Source organism: Fukomys damarensis, unplaced genomic scaffold, assembly GCF_012274545.1.
Source record: "Fukomys damarensis isolate Sample0158 unplaced genomic scaffold, DMR_v1.0_HiC HiC_scaffold_8, whole genome shotgun sequence".
Lineage (NCBI taxonomy): Eukaryota > Metazoa > Chordata > Mammalia > Rodentia > Bathyergidae > Fukomys > Fukomys damarensis.
Window position 1 is genome coordinate 3498717 of NW_022900920.1, and position 25289 is coordinate 3524005.

At 35.8% G+C, this 25289-nt stretch overlaps 1 protein-coding gene and 1 long non-coding RNA gene across 4 annotated transcripts in view; both read right to left on the reverse strand.

Moving 5' to 3' along the window:
- The window catches only part of Hpse2 (heparanase 2 (inactive)), a 770839-nt gene that overhangs the window by 446884 nt on the left and 298666 nt on the right, over positions 1-25289 (reverse strand). The gene's annotated exons all lie outside the window — the stretch shown is intronic.
- The window catches only part of LOC104872299, a 133380-nt gene that overhangs the window by 99847 nt on the left and 8244 nt on the right, over positions 1-25289 (reverse strand). Inside the window, exon 2 of the long non-coding RNA XR_002025853.1 lies at positions 1295-1397. This is a non-coding gene — a long non-coding RNA (uncharacterized LOC104872299). The remainder of the gene's footprint in view (positions 1-1294; positions 1398-25289) is intronic.

Below are 25289 nucleotides of genomic sequence, written 5' to 3' on the forward strand. Positions count from 1 at the left end.
TATATATATATATATATATATGAATTCAGAAAATGGTAAGTTAGATGTAGGAACTGGAATATGAAAGGCTTCCAGGTGGGAAGTAACCTTTAGATAAAGACTGAATATTAGAAGGCTAATAGAATCAGGACAGATATGAGGTAAGACGGCAGGTTATTCAAGCAACACAGAATAAAATTAACAATATCAAGAATAAGGTGGGCCGGGGATTTAGCTCAGCGGTTCGATGGCCTGCCTCGCAAGTGCAAGGACCTGAGTTCGATCCCTGGTACCACAAAAAAAAAAAAAAAAAGAATAAGGTGACACATTTGAGGAAGGGAAATCTCTGAAAAATAATAACTCTCACCCATAAGGAATAACCTAACATCTTTTTATGGAGCCATGTCCGTATTTTGCAGTTTCTTGTGTCAAGGCACTAAGCACAAATTTCCATTTACTGGGTGCACACCGGATGACTAAGCACCTATTGCACTGTCATTTTCAGAATAAAATATTTTATGCACTATTAAGTTAGACTACAACCATAATATATTGTTGAGTTGCAAAACAACTGTAGCTATATATAGATGTGTGTGTGTGTGTGTGTGTGTGTGCATGTGTGTGTATGGTTAATCTTGCTTATCAACTTGATTGGATTGAGAAATGCCTAGGAAATTAGTAAAGCAACTTCTGGGCTATCTGTAGGTGTTTCCACAGAGGATTCAATCATTAAATTTCTTTTCCCTTTGCTTCTTGGCTATCATGAAGTAAGCAGCTTTCCTCAGCAGACCACTGACTGTATTCCCTGAAACTGTGAGCCAAATTAAACCTCTCCTGCTTCAATTTGTTGATATCAAGTATTGTGTCCAGCAACAGGAAAGCTAATACAGAGTGGACTCTGGTAAAACAGAATTCATAGGCTGCCTATAAAGACTATAAAAATTTTAAAAAATATACAGGGTTCCACTGCCTGCCTTGAAAGTGAAAGGTCCTCAGTTCGATCCCCAGTACCAAATAAATAAATTAAATATATAGGGGAGGAAACTAGTCTTTCTATTTCAGGAAAAAAATGAAATGACTTGAAAAATACATGGTGCTTTTTAGTATTTCACTCACAACCCCACCTTCCAGAAGTAATCCCTAATACTGCTACATATCCTTTTAATGTCTGAAAGGAAACACCATGGAAAGCAGTGATTTTTCCCCCAATACTGAGGATTGAAACTCAGGCCTTGCACATGCTACCACTGAGCTATAATTTCAATCCTTTTAACATTTTATTTTGAGATAAGATCACACTAAGCTGGCCTCAAACCTGTGATTCTCTTGCCTCATTCTTCCAATTATCTGGAACTGAAGATATTCATCATCATACTGGACAGGAGATGGATTTTGAAGAGGCAGCTTAGATCTTAGGGCTGTAAGACCAACACAAGCAGAGTAGAATTACAGAGCTGCACTTTATTTTTCATGCTAATGCATTGTTTGGGTATTTGTAAGTTAAGAGCTATATTGGGTTCTTAATCCAAAAGTCTAAAGAAAATAAAAGAGAGTAGGGAAGCAAAGAAGCAGCTCACATTCTTACAGAATTTTCAGATGTATTTCAGGTTTCTTTTGGGGTGCTTCAAATAGTCACTAACTGCTCTAGCAATGGCATGGCCTCACAATGATATATTATTCCATGTTAACATAACACAGCATAATAGGAAAATAAGATAAATAAAAGGAATGGTAGAATAGGATTTTATGGGAGATATCTAAATTTTAATAATGATCCTGCTACTTACTAGTGTTTGTGATCTTTGATTAAAGTCCTCAACTTCACTTTCCTTACCTAGTTTACCTACATAAAAATACCAGCTGCTTTCCAGGGTTGCTGGGAGAATTAAATGAGATATGATATAAAAGTACCAAACAATGTCTGGCATATTATAGTCATTCAACAAACAATATTTTCCTTTCCCTTTCGTAAATTCAATATTATTTGGTATTTATTAAAAAAATCTCAGACACTATAGTTACATTTATTTTAGAGAAATCATCCAATTCATAAATAAAGAGTTGCCCAAAAAGTGCTCACAACACTCAATATCAAGCACAGAAATATACAACATGGATCCAGGATATCAAAGTTAAAAGCAGACAACTTTGGCCCTGAAGAACAGTGAAACAATAAATTGCCATTGGTTAAAAGAAAGAAAAGGCCAATAAACTCAATAAAAAAAAAAAAAGAAAGAAAAGGCAGCTGGGCACAGTGGTGCATTCCTATAATTCCAGCACTGTGGGAAGCCAAGGCAGGAGGAGCTTGAGTTCAAGTCCCACCTGGGCAATTTAGTGAAACTCTGCCTGAGAATAACAAATAAATAAAGGGCTGGGAATGCAGCTCAAAGCAAATATACCTCTCTACCCCCATCAAAAGAAAAAGAAAGTATAAAAAAAGTTGTTTATGTACAAAGTAATCAGTTTGTCTAATATACTTTATTAATGTAAAGGTATTAGACAGAAATACACAAGTATTAACAGAGATTACTTCTGGTAAAAAGATTGTGAGTGATATGCTAAAAACAAATGCGGCATATTCTCCAAGTCATTTCATTTTCTTGTGGCACAGAAAGACAAATTTCTTTGCTTGTATATCCTCTCCTTTATAGTTTCCATCTCCTTTGGCCATGTAACTGTGTTTACACAATGGAATGTGGATGAGAGTAATATATATCGGTTCTAGACCTAGTAATATGAGCAGTATTCTACACTTTCCTTTCCCATTTAAGTTGTAATATCATGGTGACCTGGAGACCACAAAATGGGGAAGCCATGAAAAAAAGTATCCTGGGTCCCTGATGCTTGAATGAGAGGCAGAATCTTGGTCTACATTTCTATAAGAGAAGAAATATCAATCATTTTATGGTTCTTTTGCTCAATTCAGATGGAAATTCTGAATCGGCAAAGTACAGTTCTGCTAGCAGTCCTGATGTCAGCAGATGACATCAGGTAATACAGGAGGCCAAGAGTTGACACAGCCAGATGCTGGTCATTGCCTCTGCTGGCTGGCGGCTTTCTGATGCTGGCTTGTGCTATTTGTACTGGGTGCTGGTCTGTCTCTGTCTCTGCCAGCTGCCACTCCTGAGGTCAACTTGTATCGGACATGGCAGGTCAATTTTGCCAGTGTTAGTCCCTGCCACTGTTGGTTGTGGCCTTTCAGTGCCTGCCAGGTGCCAGTCTCTGCTGCTGGTCTTCATTAACTGCTAACCTGTACAGCTTAGTCTATCCATACTACTCAGCATAAAAATCTCAAGTAGATTCATAGGACTTTTTTTTTTGGTACCAGATATAGAACTCGGGTCCTTGCACTTGCAAAGCAGGCGGCGGAAACACTGAGTTAAATCCCCGCCCCAGGACTTTTGAAACCAATGTTATTTGAGAAATAAATCATGAGCAGGTTTACAGAAATAGCAAAGTGAATATTTTAGCAGGGCCATGGCTGCAGCATAGAGGGGTCAGTATACAAGATGTAAAACTAAAGCCCAAGAAGTGGCTGGGGAATGTTGCTTCTAAGCAGCTTGCAGAAATGTTTCAGTGAGGGGCAGGGCTGAAACCTTGTTATGAATGCTGGATATGCAAATAATGGAGCCATATCCCTTCCTTCATGATCTTAGCCACACCAGGGTGCCATTCCTTTTTTTCAAAAAGGCAACAGTCTCCTCTGAAGGCACCTCAGTCAGGAAGGGACACCACGCTGCCTGTCTGACTGCACTCATATTGAAGTGAAGAATGGTGGTTTGATAGCCAAGGAGGACACTGCTAAATAACCCAAGAAGACACTGAAGCAAACTGTCTCAGCCCAATGGGCTGTTAAGAGTTAAGAGAAGTGGGGAGATGGACAGTTGCTGGCCAAGTCACACCCTGCCCCTCCAGCCTGTACAGGAAAAAATGAGTCACAAAAATTCACAAAAGTGTTTACAGAAATTTACACATAAAAATTTAAAAATAGAAAACAAATGTAACTCATGCAGAAATGTTTAGTAAACTTATCCATGTGATAGAATATTAGACAACTATTAAAATGAAGAATTTATTGATTTGTGATTAAAGACATCACATATGAAAAAAACAAGAGTACAAGTTGTTTGAATATGGAAAAAGCAAATTTAAGCAATCTCTGCATGATTAATACTCATTTATATTTTACACTATTTTACAATTTTTCTAAAAGGAGATCATAATGTGATCATATGAAGTAAAAAGTATTTATAAAAAAAGTATCAGCTGTGAGAGAAAGGCTCACAGCATACTGACCATACTACTGATGCTACAGGGGTCCAGGCAGGGATAGGTAAGGACAGTCTGCTTACCTTCCCCACGTAGGAGTAAAGAGTCTAACAGTTGTGAAGGAAGACGTAATAGTTGTAATGCCCAAGAAGGAGATGGGACACTGAAATGGAGCTGCTCCCTTAGAGAAATCTCTCCCTGGTCAGATACCTTCATCATCCTCAGAATAGCATTGGGCCCAAGAAGAATTCTGAATCACAAGGAAACAGAAATTTCAACTGAAAGGAGTAAAGAAGCCAGTGCTAAAAGTTTGAAAAATCAACAAAAGGATACACTGGGGGATTTAGGGAGTGATCACAATGTTCTATTTCTTGATAGTTTCCATGTTTTATGTCTTAAAATGTACGTATATGTTTTATACATTAGCTTGTATGCTATATTTAATTTTAAAATTTTAAAAATCTCAGAGCAGACTCTTTCTAGATGGGATAGAAGGCAAGGTAGGAAGGGACAATTCTCAATGCAAGCCTGAATGCGCCCCTGAGAAACAATATCTGTGCATTGTTTTGTAGTTTGCAAAGTGCTTCTACATTTAAGGCTCAGGCCATTCAAATGAGCCAGAACAGAATCTTTAAACTCATATCATATTCTAGATACCCCTCCACTATACTACATTCAACACAAAATACATGGTGGGCTTAAAAAATGAAAGATATTAAGGGGCAATTGTTCAGTCCTTCTTTAATGTCTTGTTTAACTGAAAGGAATTAAGTTTTTGCCTGCTCACTTCACCTGGCCACCTTCCATCTGAAGAACTTTAACTTTCAGAAATATATTTGTTAAGTGTTCATGATGCAGAATAAAAATCATCAGAATAGGAAGACATGATTAAGCCCAACAGCTTAGCCAAAAGAGAAAAGAATGAAGAGGAGAAATTATCAGGCAACATTAAGAAATAAGTCCAGAATGCCATAGAAGTGGTTCAAAGGAGAAAGAGGACCATGAAAAATATTGTTCTAGTCCTTGAATTTTATTTCTTTGACCAAGTAATGATGTGGTTCCAAGTTTTCTAGGGGCAACAAATTAATCAGTGCCCACTATTAGAAGCCTCAAGAAAATGTAAACAGAATTAGTCTTGTTTTCTGCTCTAAAGGGATTCACATGTATGTGTATTTGTGAGGAAAAACAGATATAAAATAATGAAGGCTCTACACACATGTAATCTTCAAGTGCAGAAATCAGTTACTAGGAAAGGTCTCATAAAGAAAAGTACACTAAAGGTAGGTCTACAAAGATGAATAAGAGTTTGCAAATCAAAAAGGGTAGATATAATGTGTTCTAGAAAACCCAAGTAGTACAGAGACATCAAGTTTTTAAATATGCCAACAAGTTTATTGCAGCTGAATCTGGGACAAAGAGAGATAAGGAATGGACAGGAGAGTAATCAGAGGTGAGGTAGGTGTGTCCAGGTGGACTTGGGTACAAACAAAATAAAGGTCTGAATCTTGTTGTTTATAGACAATAATGAACACAATGGTTCTGTATATTTTAATTTTAACACAGTGGCACTGAAAATACAGAATTGGAAAGAGATAGAAATGAGATTGAGATGCTGGAAGGAAAATTGGAAGCCTATTATGGATAAACAACAATAGATGAAGTAGTTTTGGATCCAGGTAGTTATGGGTTTAAAACCTGCTTTGTCACTTACAAATCATTTGGCAGCGAGAAAATAATCTCTCTAAATTTTTTTCCACTTCTGTGAAATGAAAATAGTAATATTTACTTTTCTATTATGAAAATTAAATAAGATATTGTAAGTGTTTATCTTATTTTTGCATGACAGTCTACTTTTAAATTATCAAAACACCAAATAACAATATCAAGTTCTTGAAATCTATCACTTAATTATCATAATTAAGAAAAATTAAAAGCAGCTCAGACAACTACACTAGTATTTATTGCTTAACTCTTACTAAGAATGGGCAATTTCCAAAGGTGCTGATACTTTGTACAAGTTATAAACAACTATTTGCCACTTTTTCATTGATAATCTCCTGGCCTTCAAAAAAGCATACAGGCAAAATTATTTAATCCTTTTTTTCTTCAAAGAATTTTTTCCACTAGGTCTAAGAACGAAAAAAACAGCATTAATGCAAATGTTTCTTTATCTAGATATTATAGGAAGACAGGCAATATGTACTCATTAAATTTCTAAGAAATGTGAGGTTTAAAAAAAGATGAAATCTTTATTTGCACTTGCCAGTACAAGTAGCTAGATTTTCTTTTACAAAAGTAAAAGAGGGCCAGGGATTTAGCTCAGCGGTTTGGTGGCCTGCCTTGCAAAACAAAACAAAACAAAACAAAACAAAATAAAAAACAAAAGTAAAAGAAGCAAAAACATACAGAAATAAATAATTTAACACCTTTTTGTAAAAACGAGAAGCAGTTTTGCTAAAGCTTCATATCCTATGAGGGGTAGGTATATATAATATGAATCCATGAAACAGGTGCCTCTTTTCTCTCTCCACTTAGGCAGTACATTTCATGAATTTCTCAAAGGACATAGCAAAGACCAAAGGTTATCCAAGTCTTTATCTGTATTGTGCCAAAAGTCGGTAAGGAGGCCTCAGGACTCTACTTCGGGGCTGCAACTGCCATGAATTCCCAGGGTTCTAGCCTGGCCCTTGAACTCTTTTACCTAATATAGATGGTACTGTTCAATTTCAGTCTGATTTTCTTTTATTTAACTTCAGCCTCCAGTTCTTTGTTTGTTTGTTTGTTTTCATTTTCTAAGATAGGGTTTCACTACATAGTGCAGATTAGTCTTGAACTCACTATGTAGCCCATGCTGGCCTCGAACTCAGCAATCCTCCTGACTCAGATTCTTGAGTGCTGGAATTACAGGCTTGTACCACCATGCCCAATTTCCAGTTCTTTGCAAACCTTGGACAACTTTTCTGTTGCCCGCCCCCTTCTTGATGTGCGGTAGTTGCTAGATGCCCTACAATTAACAGACCATTGTAGCACTTAATGAGAACTGATACTATGTTTTTAGTATCTGGCCACATATTAGGTAATAAATGTTACTAACAAATGCATTGGTATTACAGTGACATTGAGGATAAGGAAACAGATTCAAGGGGCTATTATGAGATAATTACTAACAACAGCATTTGGAGACTCTTTGAACACATATTTTAAGAAAGATGCAGAGAAGGAAATCTTATTTGTAGCAACTACTTTATTCTCTACAATAAACACCTCTAATATCAGTCTACTGAATTGCTAACAACTACCTCTGCCAAGCACCAGGTCAAATAGAACAGAATCTTCTAGCCACACAATTCAGTGTGAGTTTAGATCTCGCTTCCTTCTTAAATCTCATTCTATCTCTTTGACTGTAGTTAAAAATCTTCTATTCAAAGATTTCAGATCTTGAAAATAAGTGTATTAAAGAATTATATTAAACTACATAGTGCCTATGCAGAATTATAATCTCAGTAATAGTTGTAAAGTGTTAAATAAAACTCATCTCTTCATGATGAAACCTTGAGTACTCCACAAAGAAATCTATAACCAATCTGAGATTAATGAAATCATTGTCCCTACAATTTAAGTACTGTATGTGTTGGAAATCAATCACATTTTAAATTATCTATCTGTTTTAATGGAAGAACTCTTGAGATGAGTTGTAGGGCCAAATTCAATTGTTAATTTAGGTAGTGAAGAAAATTGTGTGTAAATCTTTATACCCACTTATGGTATCTTCAAAAGTACCCAGTGAAACATGTATAAATACTGAATAGTTTCTCTGGTGTGAAAAACTATAATGGTAGATAAGATCCTAACAGTATAACTGACAATGTGAAATAGGAAGAAAAGGGCCAAAGGTGTAGGGGAAGTGGGAAGGGTAGGGGAAAGGTAATAAGGGAAAAGAAAAAGAAATAGAAAGTGAAAAAATGGAAATAAAGTATTTATAAATAGGAAAGGGAGGAGGGGGTAAAGGGAGGGCAAGGATAAGGATGAAAAATGAGAACCAAGACCTGTCATGTAAAGGTACAAGATCCCAATGATGAATGTAACTGTACTGTATACCTAAAATGTACCAATAAACTTAATGAGAAAAAAAAAAAGTACCCAGTGAAGATAAAGTGGGGTCCAACAATAATTGGAAAAAGAATTGGCATTAAGGAAAACTGACATATTATTAGCTTTGGGATTCCTTCTCGAAGCCCAGAAAATACCAACCTCCCATTTCATTTGTAAGAAAAACTGGTCTAAAGGCTACCACAGAGAACTCAGGGATATAGACCACTAAATGAGCATCATGGTTTAAAGACACCTGAAACAAAGGAAATAAAATAAATTAAAGCTCTCACTGGGAGCATCTGAGACAGATCTTCAAAAACTTTAAACGAGATTAAAAAAAAAAAACCTTTAGCTCGGGATTTAGTTCAGTGGTTCAGTGGCCTGCCTTGCAAGTGCAAGGACCTGAGTTCAATCCCTGGTACCAAAAAACAAACAAACAAACCAAACAAAAACAAAAACAAAAAACAAACAAAAAGCTTTAGACAGATTTATGGAAAGGTAAGCACTTAGAAACTTAAAAGGGAAAGATTATTAAAGCAAAGCATCAATTGAATGACTAGTAGAGCTCAAATCCTCAAATAATTAAAGGGAATAAAGTAAAAGTAAATAGCTAATTTAAAATTTTTTCCCACAAGATCATTGAGAAAAATGAAATTTTAAAAGATGAAAAATGGAGGATTTATACTTAATACAGAAATAAGAGGCAGGGCAAAACAAAAAACACTATGAATTTCTCAAACTCCACACAATTCAGAATTATTTGGGGCATTTATGTTGCTGGAAGAAACCATAAAATAAAAACTGAGATTGCTCCAACATTTTGCATAAAGGCTAAATAAAAAATATTTCTTAGTCTGGGACAGCCACATTTAGTAATTTGCTGTAACATCAAATGTATGCCTGATCCACTATCCTCTTACATATAAAATAAATGTTTAATAAGAAAAGTTACATGGATCTTATAAAAAAAAATCACCATAGTGGGAGCTGAGAAATCTGACACTGTCAAAAAAAAAAAAAAAAAAAAAAAAAAGGGAAAACAGAAGATGGTCATATATTTGATGCCAAACTTTATTGAATTTTATAATATTCCAGATGCCCTATTAATAAAGATTCAGTAAGAAAACTGTGGGAGGTATGTGATAGACTTCATCTCCAGGGCAGGTCCCTACATCAAAGATTAGTTTAAGTAAAAGCCTCTATAAAGCTTTCAAAGATAAAGTAATATCCAAAAGTACATACAATATGATCTCAACAACTTAGAAAGTAATGTATCTGAAAAACAAAAAGAAAAAGCACTGGAAAGAAATATATCAAATCACTAACTGATGCCACGCCTCCTTTGAAAAGTCAAGGTCCTGAGTTCAATCACCGGTATCAAAAATAAAACAAAAAATCATTGATTGATTCTGTTTTTGATGGTAAAACTGTTTTGTATTCTATACACTTCTATGTTCCTCAATAAACTTGTGGACAATTTTTATATTCTCTGTATACTTTTCTAAACTTTTCTTATTTTCTACAATGAGGACACAGTTTAGCGGTAAAAAATAAATAAATGTGAAAAATGGAAGGAAGGGAAAAACAGTTCTAAGAGGGTGATTCTATGATCTTTTTTAGTATGTGACCAGCTAGTCTGAAAGTTAATAGTATCAGCAGTGTGCTTTCACAACAGAAACACAATCAACAATCTAATATTTCAAATGCCCCAGCCTTTGGTATAATCTTTACTTGCTTTTCCTCTGTGCAAACTTGATAAAATGTTCATAAAATAATTTCATTTCATGAAAAGTACATAAATGAGAAGAGAAATGGAGAAATTTTCAGCTGAGGAAAGGAAGAGTATTTGGAAAGGGTGACCACAAAGAGTGAGTAAAACTTCAGAGAAATTCTATGTGTAGAAGCACACTAAAACTCCAAAGGAGATAACAGTGCAATTTAGTCTGTCCTTACTAATAGGCAGGAAAGAGTGCTATGGAAAGGAGAAAGCAGATTATAAAGGATAGCAGGAAACACATAAACTTCAATTTTTTTTCACATAGGATTCACAACATTCCTCAGAAAATTTAATTTAGTTGCCCTGTTCTAGCTTGCTAACCAGAACCAATTTAATTTTAAATCTACAGACAGAGCCAACAGGGACGAAATATTTTGCAATTACTTTTAGCTCCCCGTTGGAAGGCAAAATAAGATTTAACCAGTTCTATTCCGGCTGCAATAACCATCCAGGTTTGTCAAAGGCTTAAATGGTGTCATTTGGCTGGTGATTAAAGAATCAAAAACTCCATACTGAAATTATTTGTTTTGTTTAAAAACTTAATGGGAGCGAATTTTCAGAGTGTGACAAATTGCTTTTGATTGATCTGCATAAGGCATGAAATAATGGTACAAGAAAGCAGTTTGTTAGTGTCTAACCCTTGCTATGAATCTGTCCACTATCACATTCCATTTGACATTCAGTTATGTGATTTTCAAAGAACTATTACTGCATTTAACAAAGAGCAGAAAACTGATGTATGACTCTCTCTCTTGTTGCTTCGCAGCTACCAGAATCACATTTCTCAGATATCAATCTATCCAAGTTTTTTTTTTTAATTTTATCCTCTATTATGACAGACAGGTAAACAAGCTGATAGAATCAAGTGCATTAAAAGGGAGAAAGTTATAATATTCATGTATATCTTTCCTTGTCACAAGACTTCAAACAGTATCTGGTTCTGCTTACCATCTGCAGAGATTTATTCCAAATAACATAACAAAGTTTGTTTCTCGATTTCTTTCAATATAAATAGAACCATTAAATTGGGGGATGTTTATATTCTGGGAGATAGTTACATCATTTATTCTGATTAACCTTAACACATAGGCAGGGCTCCTCCTCTACACACAGCTCAGCCCACAGCAACCTTCATCCAAATTTCTCTTTAGTCAGCCCTTTTGACAGTAGTATTGATTGCTATGAACATTTCTACATCTATCCTCAGAACCATTTTCTCCTTACCATGCCTCCTACTGGGAGGAAATGAGACTGCTGATTAATGCTCCCCTTGGGCTATATTGTGATTTGTCTTTATTAAAAGCAAAATAATGGCCTCACATGAGGACTTGGCAACTTTTCCAGTATGCCAGGTTTTTGATTCTTGGGTTTTTTTTGGGGGGGGCATGAGAGAAACAGGGAAGGAAAAAGCCTTTTTTGGGGGAGGTACTGGGGATCAAACTTGGGACCTTACCAATGAGCTAAATCCCCAACCCAAAAGCCATTTTTTGTTTTGTTTTTTGGTACCAGGGATAAGTACGGGCCCTTGCACTTGTGAGGCAGGCAGGGGAACCACTGGGCCAAACCCCCGGCCCCTAAAAGTCATTTTTTATAAATGTTATACAATATACCAATCCATTCAATACTACTTTATCACTGTCTCTTTGATTGCAGACACCCTCTGTGATAGTTAATTGTGGGGTTAACTTGGATAAGAAATGCCTGGGTATGCGTGGATGCTTGACTTACTGAATATGGGAGACCCAGCCCGGATATGGGTGGCACCAACCAATAGAGAAAGAAGTCTTGCTTCTGTTTCTTTGAAGGAAATCCAGTCTCTGCTGTTGCCTTAGGACGTCCATCTCCAGGCTTCCAGCATGGCCTGTTTAGCCTTCCAGTGCAGAGACTTTGGCTTCCCAATATGGAGTCACAAAAGACTGCAGTGAGCTTCAGGTTTTCAACCTTTGACTTAATCCTGGGGCCCTTCAACTTATAGAAAACCCTCTTGCATTTGTCCACATCTGACTCTGCAGACAGCCATTAATATACATATATATATATATATGTATATGTATATATACATATACATATATATATATACATATACATATATATATATATACATATACATATATATATATATATATTCCTATTCCTTTAGTGAACTCTAACTGATACACCCTCTGTACCCCAATTTACTAGTCTGATGAAAATTGGAGGAATTTCAGGAAGAAATACTAACCTTTTTAATAGTAACAATTCTTATAGATGAAATAAAAACTAAACTACACTTCTAATAATATACATTAAGTATTCAATAAATATGATTGTATTTCAGAATTTAATTTTTTATACTCTCACCTAATTTAGAAATTAGTATTAACAGATTCTTGGGTTAAGTGGAAAAATTCAGCAATGTAAATTATATAAAAGCAATCTGCAGCTGTATGTGTTTGAGGGGGTGAGGATAATTCTGGAATAGATGATCCTGAAATCAAATGTGGAATAGAACTATTTTAAAGCATTAACTCCTGCCTTCATATCCTAATTTCACCAATTATACTCCTCTGAGTATCCAATTCATTATCTTTAAAAGGAAAATAATATTTCCCCCCTCAGAGACCTCTTATGAAGATTATATTATTTAGTTCTGTGTCTTCTTGTACACTTAATAACTAACACCTACTCTTATTGCTACTGTTATTTTCTCAAGATTGTTTTTACTTACCACCGTAAACTGAAGAATGAGTGAATAAATGAACAAATAAATATCTAGAAACATTTATAAAGGAAAGACTGGAGGGCATCTATCAGCAAAGTTTCATTTCTATTTTCCTTTTGTTGGCAATAAATAGCAGTGCTATATCACTAGGAACATTTTTCTGCAGATACAACACAAACAGTTCTTCAGGTATATATTATATGGAAATGAAAATTATTCCAGTTCATGGCATTTCTTGAAAGAAATTTCAGGTTTCAGTTCTTATCTATTGCATCATCACATTTATGTATATGTACATGACATACATTATCTTGACCCAGTAAGGAAAATAAGGCAAATGCTTCCAAGTACTGACAATAAAGATGGTAAGATGTAAATATTAACAACAGTTTATTTATTGAATATTGAAACTGAGTCACACATGTGTAACTACCGAATAGTTTCTCTGGTGTGAAAAACTATAATAGTACATAAGATCCTAATGAGATAATTGACAATGTGAAATAGGAAGAAAAGGGCTAAAGGTGTAGGGAAAGTGGGAAGGGTAGGGGAAAGGTAATAAGGAAAAGAAAAAAATATGAGAAAATGAAAAAATGGAAATAAAGTGTTTGTAAACAGGGAGGGGAGGAAGGATGAAGGGAGGGCAGAGACAAGGGGAAAAAATGAGAACCAAGACCTATCATGTCAAGGTACAAGATCCCAATAATGAATATAACTGTACTGCATACCTAAAATGTACCAATAAACTCAATTTTTAAAAAATGAATATTGAAACTGTATTCTCTCTTTTTTTTTTCTTTTTTTTGAGACAAGGTCTTGCTATGTAGTCTAGACTGGCTTTGAACTCCTAACAATCCCCCTGCCTCAGCCTCCTGAGTGCTAAAATTATAAATGTGTGCCACCATGCCCAGCTTTGAAATTCAGTTTTCATATCGTTCCTTAAATATACTTTCATTTATATCCCACTGCACAAATATTTGTTAAACAAGACTGTAAGCAGGCAATACAAAGAATGTAACTCAATTTTGGTTTGGCTCCACCAATATTTATTGAATACATCTCGTGGGCCAAAAACTGAGTTAGACACAAAGATTGTAAAGAATAAATCACAGTCTGTGCCCTTAAAAAGGACAAATAATTATAACACAAAATATAAAGCTTACAATTACACAGTGATAGGAGATTCAGCAGGAATACAAAAGACGAAGTGACCAATGCTGACCAGAAATTGGGAAAAACTTCAAAAAGGACGACCGAATGTATAGTAGCAGTGTGTTAAGTAGACAAAGAGGAATATCTTCTATGCAAGAAATTTATAGAGGCCGAGCATGTACAGAACTATAATTGATTCCATAACACTGGAATATAAAGCATAAGGGGAAGAATCAATAGAGATCATGTTTAGAGTGGGCAGGGGAAGTTCACAAATAGCCTCACGTGTCATGATAGAAAGCTTGGAAGGTTTGTTTCCTCCTTCCAAATGCTAGGAAACCATTTAGGTCTCTAAAAAGGGTCATATTTGTGACTAGTAATTGTATGGAAGGTAAACTAAAAGCAATAAGAGCAGAGGAAAGGAGAACAGCTAGAAAGCTACTAAAATAATCCAAAGAATTGAGGATGACAGAACTGAGCTAACCTAACAACACAGAAAGAAAGGGTAAAGTTCAAATATATATCCAAGAGAAATAATGAACCATGATTTTAGATTAATGAATGTTCATCGAAAAATGAAAGTGAATTGTACATAAAAGAATGTGCCTGCTCGTATCAGAACAGAAATTTGAAGAATTTAGAAAAAGTGTTAGATACCAAACTGGCAAAACTTCAACAGATTTTTTTTTTTTAAAGGATTCCGATATGATGTCTAGAGAGGAAGTGATGAGGAGATTTTAATAGACAATGCACTTTGATTTGATGGCATTTACTTTTAGTAGAAAATACTGCTGAATAGAAAGTCTGTTTCTTTGTTCTTTGGACATTGGCAGTAAATTTTGAGAAAGTACTTCAGTTTGGCAAGGTAATATGTAACTACGGAAAGCAAGGAGGTGCCCTGTTCAGATCTTCCTCTGAGAGAACTTGCTGCTGAGGGTCTACAGCTGCTGTACCCTTAGATCCACTGTTACTTTCAGTTAATAGAGGGAGGCCAGGTTTACTTACTGAGAATCCAATCTTTCTTCCCTTCTGACCCTTGTACTGCTTTCAGACAATGAGTAATCACAGTAGGCCTAGTAGATCAGCGCCCCACCTATACGAGATTTATGTAAAGGGAATTTGTGTTTAAAAACTCCACAACAGTCTGGGCCAGCAATTTAGCTCAGTGGTTTCGTCACCTGCTTTGTGGGTCCACCTGAGTTCGATCCCCTGTACCAAAAAAACAAACAAACAAACAAAAAATCTCCTCACCAGCCTGATCAAGGCTTTCTCAAAACTGCATTATAGCCTGAAGTTCTTCCTGCCCAAATGCTTTCCTTCTTCCGCTCCTTTCATAGGTGTAAGGCTTGCATCGCTAGCAGAAGGGTCTTGATACGAGTAACTACTTCTGCTGTTTTCCCCCTTACTCTTTTGGTGTCTGCTTTTCAGGGGACCTGAACTGATACAATAGTTAGCTAAGTGTATTAAGAGTAAGAATCACAGAGAAACATGAATTCCTCCTTAGTACTCACACCTAAACTCCACTGGGAAACAGATATCTAGCTGACAATCAGGATTTTTCCAAAATTATACAACCCAGCCCAGTCTTTAACAGCCCTCACAATCAGACATTTTATTCCTGACTTACCCACGTCCCTTGGGTCATATGTTCCATTCTAACTTCCAGAACATCTTTTACTAACATTTCATATAATTGAATTAAATTAGATTAAACTTCCCATAAAAGCTGGATTGAACTAAAAATAGTGAACACTCTATCCATAAGAATTTTATTTTGAACTGACTGATTTCTCAACTTAAATAATCAGCCTCCTCTTTGAGCCCCAGAGGCACAAGAAATTCAGTCAGACAACATCATCTCCTCTGGAGTACAAGGTTCATCTACCCTCTCAGGAGAGTTTGTCTTTCCTGCTACAAGCAGCTTCATCCAGCTGCCAGTAGAATATTTGGATGACATTGCCTCAAAGTCAGCACATAAGAATTCTAGTCAAGGGAGGCAGTCTGGCATAATAGTAAAGTGGGAAGATGCCGTATTCCTATACACTTGGGTCTACGTCCCAGCTCCACTAGGTGTGCAAAGTGGGTATTCTTAGCAATATTTTTTTTTTCTTTTCTTTCCTCGTTTTGGTCCTCTGTTCCCTCATTCATAAAATGAGTAGAATAATAGTACCTATCTCATATGTTTTTTATGAGGATTAAATGAAGCAAAGTTTTAAAAAAAAGTACTTAATAGTTCCTGGTATTCACTTAATACTCAGTAACTGGAAATTATTTATTTATGGCATCATTATTAGTGGGAGCATCTGCTCTGGAAGTGGACAGAGTTGCTCATCCACACTTGGAGAAGCCAATGGTCATATAAAATGATATGGCCTCTCTTTTTGACAGGAAAGCTGAAAAGCTATGTAAATGGCCACATACTAAAGCTCAGCCTTCACTCAGCAGCAAAGGGGAAGCTGGCCTCGCTGAATAAAGGATAGACAGCTGGAAAGGGCCAAAAAAGGGATTACCAGAAGATTACGATGGTCAGGGGAAAGCTGAAATAACTATTTTAACAGACAATTTGTGCTCCAATTACCATCTAAATGTTCATGGTAAATAAGGATCCATAAAAACACATCTGTAAACCCCAAATTTTAGTGACTGGAGCTTTGCATGGTTCATTAGCACATACTCCTCTGCCCAACTGTGACGTCACTTATCAGCACAGACATTCTCTTTTCAAAATCTGTTCCCAAGACATTAGAACTAGTGCCCTGTGATGAAATTTTCTGAACTCAGTACAGTCACAGATCTCCTCCCATGGGTGCAGGAACATTTTTCTAAGTAAATACATTTCCATGGTGCTCTGACATCTGCCTTCATATTCGTCTTTTAAAGCGGGGGTGGGTGTCCATAGATTAAAAGGTAACAATTCATGGGGAAAGACTGGTATGATAGATGCAAGTGATCACCTATAAGGACAACTCTAAATCCATGATAATGATCTGTACTCCAGACTTGCACTGTCCAATAGAACTATAATGGAAATCAGAAATGCAAAGAACATTTGCAATTAAAAGTTTCTGCTAGCCACAAGAAGAAAAATAAATAAAATCAATTTTAATAACAAATTAATTGCCTATACAACTAAAATATTTCAACATGTAATCAATATAAAATTAACGTTTTAATTTTCAATACTAAATTTGAAAATCCCATGTGTAATTTACACTTGCAGAACATTCAAATGGACACGAGCCATATTTCAAGTGCTCAATGTGTTCCTGTGTTAGTGCCTACCAAATTGGATACTGTACCTCAGAGGGCTGGACTGAGAAATAAGAGGCTTATGCAAAAGATCATGTTACTACTATGAATGTTTGTCATTTTTTTTGGCTGCCTAGCATCTTTTGAACACTCTATGTTAGGAGAATTTTCACATTATGAATCTCATTTCATGGAGATAGAAGAAAGAACCCACTTTCCCAGATTCTCCTTTAGCTAATGCATTTTAGTTAAGGGCCAGTCAGAAACACTCACATGAGATTTGAATTATGAAGGGAAAGCATGGAAAAGGTGGCACTGTATTTTAAGATCAATTTTCTGGCAAAGGTGATAGTGAAGGTGCCCAGTTTTCATGAGCATCAATGGGAGTGATCTGATGTCTAGTACTCAGACTCCATGAAAGCATGATATGATTTGTCTTAACTATGGCCAGTAGCAGAGACAGTGAGGGCCTTACTGGAGTTGTTCCAGTTTTTACTGGATAATGTTTCCATTTAAGCTCCAAACCTGGCTCTGCCATTTCCAGAAATTCCACTAGCTATATAATACCCTTTAAATTTTCCTTTTATACTTATGCTAAATCTAAATGTTCCCCAAAGGCCCATGTGTTGAAGGCTTGGTTGAGAGACTGTGGTGCTACTGGGAGGTGATGAAGCCTTTAGGAAGTAGGGTCTAGACTCACAGTGATGGCAAATATTTTAGAGCTTTCATGCATAACAAACACCCTACTGTGGCATGTGTGCCATAGATTCGCCATCACTGTTAGAGAAATGAAGTTAGGTCACTGGGGAAGATAAGGCAGTATCTGAACACTGCATCTCCCTTTTCTTCCCAGCCACCATGAGGTGAGCACTTTGCTTGACCACCTGTTTCCCACCATGGTGTTCCGTCTTGCCACAGACCCGAAAGATCCAACCCGTCATAAACTGACACCATAAGCCAGAGTAATCCCTTTCTCTTTAAAAGTTGATCATCTCAGGTATTTTGTCACAGTAATGGAGAGCCAGCATAAAAAACTGGAGTCTTTGCTCATGTTGTTGTCTCGGTGAGGTATTCTTTGACCACTCTAAAATCACACCCATTCCCTGAAAATACAGAACTCCTAATCCTGCTTTCCCTGCTTTATTTGGACTCTGTTTTTTTGGTTTTAGAAAAACATTGAGTTCATAAAATAAATTAGAAAATGCTTTCTTTTATTTTCTGGAGAAAATATGTAGAATTGGTGTTAATTCAATATAATTCTCCAACGAAACCATCTAATTCAGAAAATTTCTTTTTTGAAAGTTCTCATATTACAAATTCAACTCTCTTCATAGTTATTCAGCTACTCAAATTAGCTGTTATATATTGGGTTGTGGTGATGTATGTTTTTTGTTTTCTGTTTTTTTAGTACCAGGGATTGAACTCAAGATCTTGCACTTGTGAGGCAGGCAGTGGAACCACTGATCCCTGGCCTTGCAATATATGTTTTTGGAATTGGTTCACTTAGACTAACTTGTCAAATTTATATTTATGGAGTTTTCTATTGTATTCCCTTAATATATTTTTAGGTTGGACAGGGCTTTATTGATATTCTAATTCATTCTTCACATTGGTGATTTATGTCTCCTCTCTCTTCACTTTTTAAATTGATAGCCTATCAATTTAATTGCTCTTTCATATAATTGAATTTTTTTCTTTTATTTTCTCTACTGTTATGTTTTCATTTTCATTGCTTTTTACTGTTATTTCTGTTACTACCTTTCATCTTATTACTTTGGGTATACATTGCTCTTCCTCCAGATTTTTAATGTAGGAGTTTAGATTATTGGTTGGAGACCTTTGTAATATATGTATTTTACTGCTATAAATTTTCTTCTCTGTATTGCTTTGGCTCATTTTAATGTTATTTTTATGAAGTTCAATGCAGTTTTTTTTCCCCATGAAACCTCCTCTGACTCATGGATTTTTAAAAGTGCATTGTTTGTTGTTTTGTTTCCAAGATTTCAGAGATTTTCTTGCTACCTTTCCACTACTTATATTCAGTTTGCTTGGTTGAATAAAGCAATGTATTAAATCTTCTATTTCAAATGGCTTTTTTACACATTGCTCCATCAAGGAGGAGTGAGATAACTGCTTCATTACTTACTGCCAAATGTAGCCAAATGTCCAGGTTGCCTTCTCATTACTATTGGGGAAGAATGGAAGTGTAGCTCCCCACTGACTCCACCAACAGTGTAGGGAAAGAGAAAGAGGTCATCTCAAGTACCAGACAATGGGAATGAAAATCCAGGATCCCAACTTGGACAATGGTATTGGGGAATCAGAGCCCCATGAAGCTTGAAATCTATGTTTTCTTTGACCTCTGTTAGTATAAGGGATATAGCACAAAGTTGTTTGGTGTGGGATAGTGTAGAACTATTGTTGTGTCACAATTTTCTGTTTAGATAGATTTCTCTTTTATTCCTTCTTTCCCTAGAGAAAACTGGCTTTTACTGGGGACTTTTGGTCTGTGTTCATTGGTACCCAGCTTGTGGATTCCTCTGCTTCAAATCTGGGATATATAAGTAAAAAAGAAAACCCTTATATTTTTATTATACCTGAGGTTTTGATTGTGCTTAACAGGAATAAGGAAAAGTGCTTCTACTCTATCTTCTTAACAGTGTAAGTAGGATACAATGTCTTTGAAAATACTATATTTATCAATAATAATAGTGTCTATTCTTTATTGTCTGTCTTCCCATGATAGAAAGTGAACCTCAAAAAAACATGCTTTTAGTCTAAACATAGTGAACTTCTATGGACTAAATCTATATAGTGAAGAAGTGAAGCCTTTGAGCAATGGCTACTTAGGAACTGGAGCCTACCAACAAGGTTGTAAATTAGTTTGTAAATGGATCCTCCCCAAATTGAGCCTTCGGGTAAGATTGCAACCATAGCAAATATCTTGACTAAAACCTCATGAGAATTTAAGCCAGTTTATCAGGTCCATAGCTTTCATATTCTTTCCTTGTAGAGACCGAGATGGTTCATGTTTGTAGTTTATTACTAATAAAACCATTATCTTTGGCTTTGAAGATCAAAATCCCAGACAACTGAGGGGTGCTGGCAAAATGCAGATACGCCATATAAGTATGAGAGTAAGAATGCCAATTAATTTGGAAAGCAAGCAGTGGAGGCAGGGACTGACACAAATCCATTTACATCAAGTGCCTTTGTACAAATTATTAAGAGATGATCTCTGAAGCAGCTGAGGCAGGAAAAAATGGGGCAGAGAAACAATTCTGCTGCACTGGTGTCCTAGACACCAACATTTCCTAAATAGCTTTTGTTTCTAATTAGCTATGGGATACTGAACAAGACTCTTGGTCTCTCTGGGGCTTCAATTTTCTCATCTAAAAAAAGAAAAGTTGAATAGGATGACTATAAACTTTGTCCACCCTTAGAGTCTCTTTGCACAATGCTAAAGATAGTAGCACTGCCTTGGATATTCTAGTTTGTACTGTTTCAGTGACCTTGAAGGACAGAGGTATTGGAAAGCTCTTCTCAGCCTAGGAGGAAACTCAATTCATGATATGCATTCACTATTATTCCTTAATTGCTAACTGATTAGTTCCTTTATTCTTGGCATAATATGCTAGGCTTTAGGGATGATAAAAGATTAGAAAGGTTCAATGAGACATACCACAATTCTTCAGGAAACTCATAATGCACGAATTTTGTCTAGTATGATATTAGTACAATGCCTATCAGTTGGCTCGAAGTATTCTCTTTCCTTCATCTACCTCTAGTTAGCTTCAAGTTTCATTATCCTTGACCTTTTTAAGTTTGCTGAACTCTTCTTCTATCTTCTCCACAGTGTTGACTTTGGAAAGAAAAGGTACCTAACAGTCAGAGACCTTCCTGAACACTATTCATTTTTTTTTGTTGTTGTTACGCGGAGTTGAATTCAGGACCTTGCGCTTGCAAGGCAGGCAGCAGAACCACTGAGCTAAATCCCTGGCATGAACACTATTAATTTTAATAGCTAAAAGAACCATTGTTTATTTTTATTGATATTACACATCTATTAATGTAGTCTAAACTTGCTTTAGATTGTTTTGTGGTCATACTACAACAGTTGTTCAATCAACGGCAAATTCACTTAGGTGCAAATTTATCATTTTAGCTACAAGATATATAACATGAAAGCCTTTTACAAATTGTTTTCCAGAAATCAATATAGCCTTTGTGTATGGAATTTCTCAATATATCAAGCCAATTTAACTTGACAGAATTTCTTCTTAGTGAACATAAATTCACTTAGTGACCATCATATTTTGTTCTAAATGGTTGCAAACAAAAGCTTTGTAATTCTCCAAATTTTTTTACAGATATAGAAACATTAAAAATCAAACCACTTGTTTTGGGGGGGTGGTACTAGGGATCAAACTTGGGCCCTTGTGGTTGCAAAGCAGGCAGCTTTGAACTAAATCCCCAGCCCAAAACCAAGTCACTTTTTACAGAATCCACTCTTCTTTCCCTTAAAAATGACTTTCTGCTCACATTTCATCTGCTGATAGCTTTCTTTACTTAGCACATTTGTAGGTAATGCAGAAAGATTCTCATTGCTTTCTTCCTTTTATTTTCAATCTAACTAATAAAGAAGAAATTCAGTATAAATTATGAATCATCAACATGTTGGCATAGTATATAGCCACAATGTTATCATTCTGAATTGCTACCTAAAAAGTCAGGAAATATTTATTACATACTATTAAAAGCAGAAAAGAAAATTGTAGGAAAATACAACTATGACTTCATAAACTCTTTTGTGATGCAGAACAGGCCCAGAAGAGCATGTGTAAATATACATCAAGTAAGTGCGATGTGGGGTAATTATTTTCTCTTTTCAAAGATTGGATTAGCCTTTTATCTATTGTTTTCAATGCCAAAGTCCTTTCTAGAAGAAATTTAAGGGTACTAAAAGAGGGACAATTAGATAATTACAATATTTTGCATTTTGTCATTCACATCACAATATTTCATTAAGACTCAGTCCTCATAACTGTCTGGTCATAAAGACAGTAGATGGATTATAGTTTATTTTTGTTTGATTGTTTTTGTTTTTGGTACAGAGGATCGAACTTGGGTCCTTGTGTTTGTGAGGCAGGCAGCAGAACCACGGAGCTAAATCCCCAGCCCTAGTTTATTTTTTAAATAAAATTTATTTATTTTATATTAATAGAATATAATTTTATTTTATATTAATAGAAAGAAATCACAGCAACAGCTATAATGTAGTCACATTCTTTAAAAAATTCTAACTCTAATAATAATCATTCAAGAGGTGCAATGCCTTCCCTCAACTGCCACAAATACAAACATGCATATACATGTTCTAACCAGGTGTTTTTTTTTTTTTTAAGTTGCCAAATGTAAAATCTCTTGTTCCTTCCAACAGCCAGTGTAACCTCAGATAGACCTTTCAGTCTTCTTTTTGGCATTTATTAAATTGCAGTTGGGAAAGAAATTTGGATCCTTTCTGCTGGCAAAGTTGTACCAGAGATATAAGAGATAGGAGCTGCTCGTAACCAAGTTTCCAGTCATGTGAAAAAGACAATCTGAGAAAATGAAGATGACCAAGGAGTAGCACAGTTCACAAATACAAAAGGGCATTTCTTATGACACTGTAGTTTCTGGTGCTAGTAATCTCTAAGCCTCAATTTCACCCTTCCTGGAGTTATCTGAATCAATAAATTTCCACTTTTATTGTTTGCCTAAATTAATCTGAAATGGATTTCTATCACTTTAAATAAAAAAGTTGAGCCTAATATAGCAGATATTTCTGTCCTTATTTTACACATAGAAAATGTAAAGTTCATAAAATTTAAATTAGAAAGTCAGTAAGCACATACTTTTTTTTTTCTTTCTTTCTCCGGTACCAGGGATCAAACTCAGGACATTGCACTTGCAAGGTAGGCACAGTACCACTCAGTTAAATCCCTGGCCCAGCACATGCCTTTTCTATAAAGACAAGGTATGTCCCAAAAGAAGGAAAAGAATCTAAAGGAAAAAGATATGGAATAAGGAAAACAGAATAAGGACATAGAAGTATGGCAAATGGAGAAAAATGCTGCTAGGAATACAAGGTATAAATAGATATAGTAATAATACTTAGCTTTAGTTTAAACTGAGAAAAGATCAAGTTTTCTATATTAAATTAGAAAATAAAACCCTCGAGAACACTGTATTCTATCCTAGTGTTTTCTGTTTTCTTTTTCTTTATATGGTATCCAGGTGCAGCTTAACTCAGTTTTCTACTTCAAGGTCTCTCCTGAGGGCAAGATGAACCTGGCCATTGCTTCATTACAAGCAAGCAAGATGGCAAAGAACAGTAAGGGAGTGAGTGTGTGTAAAAGAGAGTGAGAAAGGAGGAAAGGGGGAAGGCAGAGAGAAGGAAGGGAGGGAAACAGAATGTGTGTAAAGGAAAGAAGGGAGAGAAAGGGAGGGAAAGAAACCTGGCAAGACTAAAGTCATAGTCATTTGTAATCTATATGAAGTGACTTCCTATATGTTTTGCCATATATTGTGCTTTAGAAGCAATTCCTATGTCCAAATTACACTCAAGGATTACTCAAAGGCATGAATACGAGGAGGTAGAGATCAGCAGGAACTATGCTATATGCTGCTTGACACAGTAGTTGTACTTGAAATAATAACTGGTCTCATAATTAAAGTCTTAGATTCATTGAAATTCAGTAGAGTGTGCTCAGTAAATATTTGCTGCATGATTTAAAAATTAAAGATATATTGATTCATTCATACTCAAGCCTTAAAATTGGCTGGTCTTAAAGGTAGATGTGGCTAGAGATTTAGCTCAGTGGTTCCACCGCCGGCCTCACGAGCACAGGAATAGAAAACGGATTACAGTTTCTTTTTTTTTCCTTTCTTTCTTTCTCTCTTTCTTTTCTTTTCCTTTTTTTTTTTCTTTCTTTTTTTTCCCCCCTGGCACCAGGGATTGAACTTAAGACCTTTTGCTTGCCACGCAGACACAGCACCACTGAGCTATATCCCTGGCCCCACAGTTTCCTTTCTGGACATACAATCAATTATACTTTCCTGTTATGTTCTAACATTTGTAAATATTTCTGGCCCTATCTGTGGCTGTGCCAAATTTCCTCACAATGATTTTCTCAAAGTACATATGAAAGAAACAATATAACTTCAAGTGTCATTGTGATATTACATGATGGCAGAAAATACCAGCACCTTTGTTTCAGTACAATATTGACAAGTGCATCCTTAATAAATCAACATTCTCACCTCAAATAACTCAAACAGATGAGCAATCGAAATGTTAAGCCATGAGATGACAACATGCTACCAATTCCAAGAACCACATAATGCCATCGCAACATTACTCCTAGTTAAGGAGAGATAAAAATCCAAATCCCCTTTACTTGTTCTAACTATTGACATCACTGTTTATACGAGCACTGGCTCTGTCTAGCTTTTTGTGCCACCTTAAGTGAGAGATTATAATGAAAGGTTGTTCATTCATATGATGGCAATCTAAACCAGGACTATAACTACAAGTGACAAGAAGTGATGAGTTGCCTCTTTCTCTACTATTGGTTTACCTAGAGAAAGAAGAGGGGTGCGAGATGAGGGAGAAAGTGAAAGAACCATTTTACCATATGAATATGTAAACACTGGCCCCTTTTCTTTTATTAAACAAAAAGGCACTGAAGTAATACTGTCTGGAGAGAACAGTTATGCTACAGGAATACTCAGATCTGGCTATAATGGAGACTAGGAGCAAAATTATTTTTGTGCTAATTGGTACCTCTATGATACTGTGATCATTTTTATAGAGCTGTTTTATTTTGCTTTCACAAGAAAATATGCTCTCTGTGAAGAAATAACAAAGCTGGAATGTGTGATATGTGGATCCTCTGGACTAGATGCTCTTGTAAGGAAGTCTTCCTCTTTTGTATGTAAGAAAAAGGTCTGTTTTGGAGAAGCACCAGGGAAGTGACAAGAATAATACATGAGGTATAATATTTGGCAACAAATTATACAGGGCCAGGA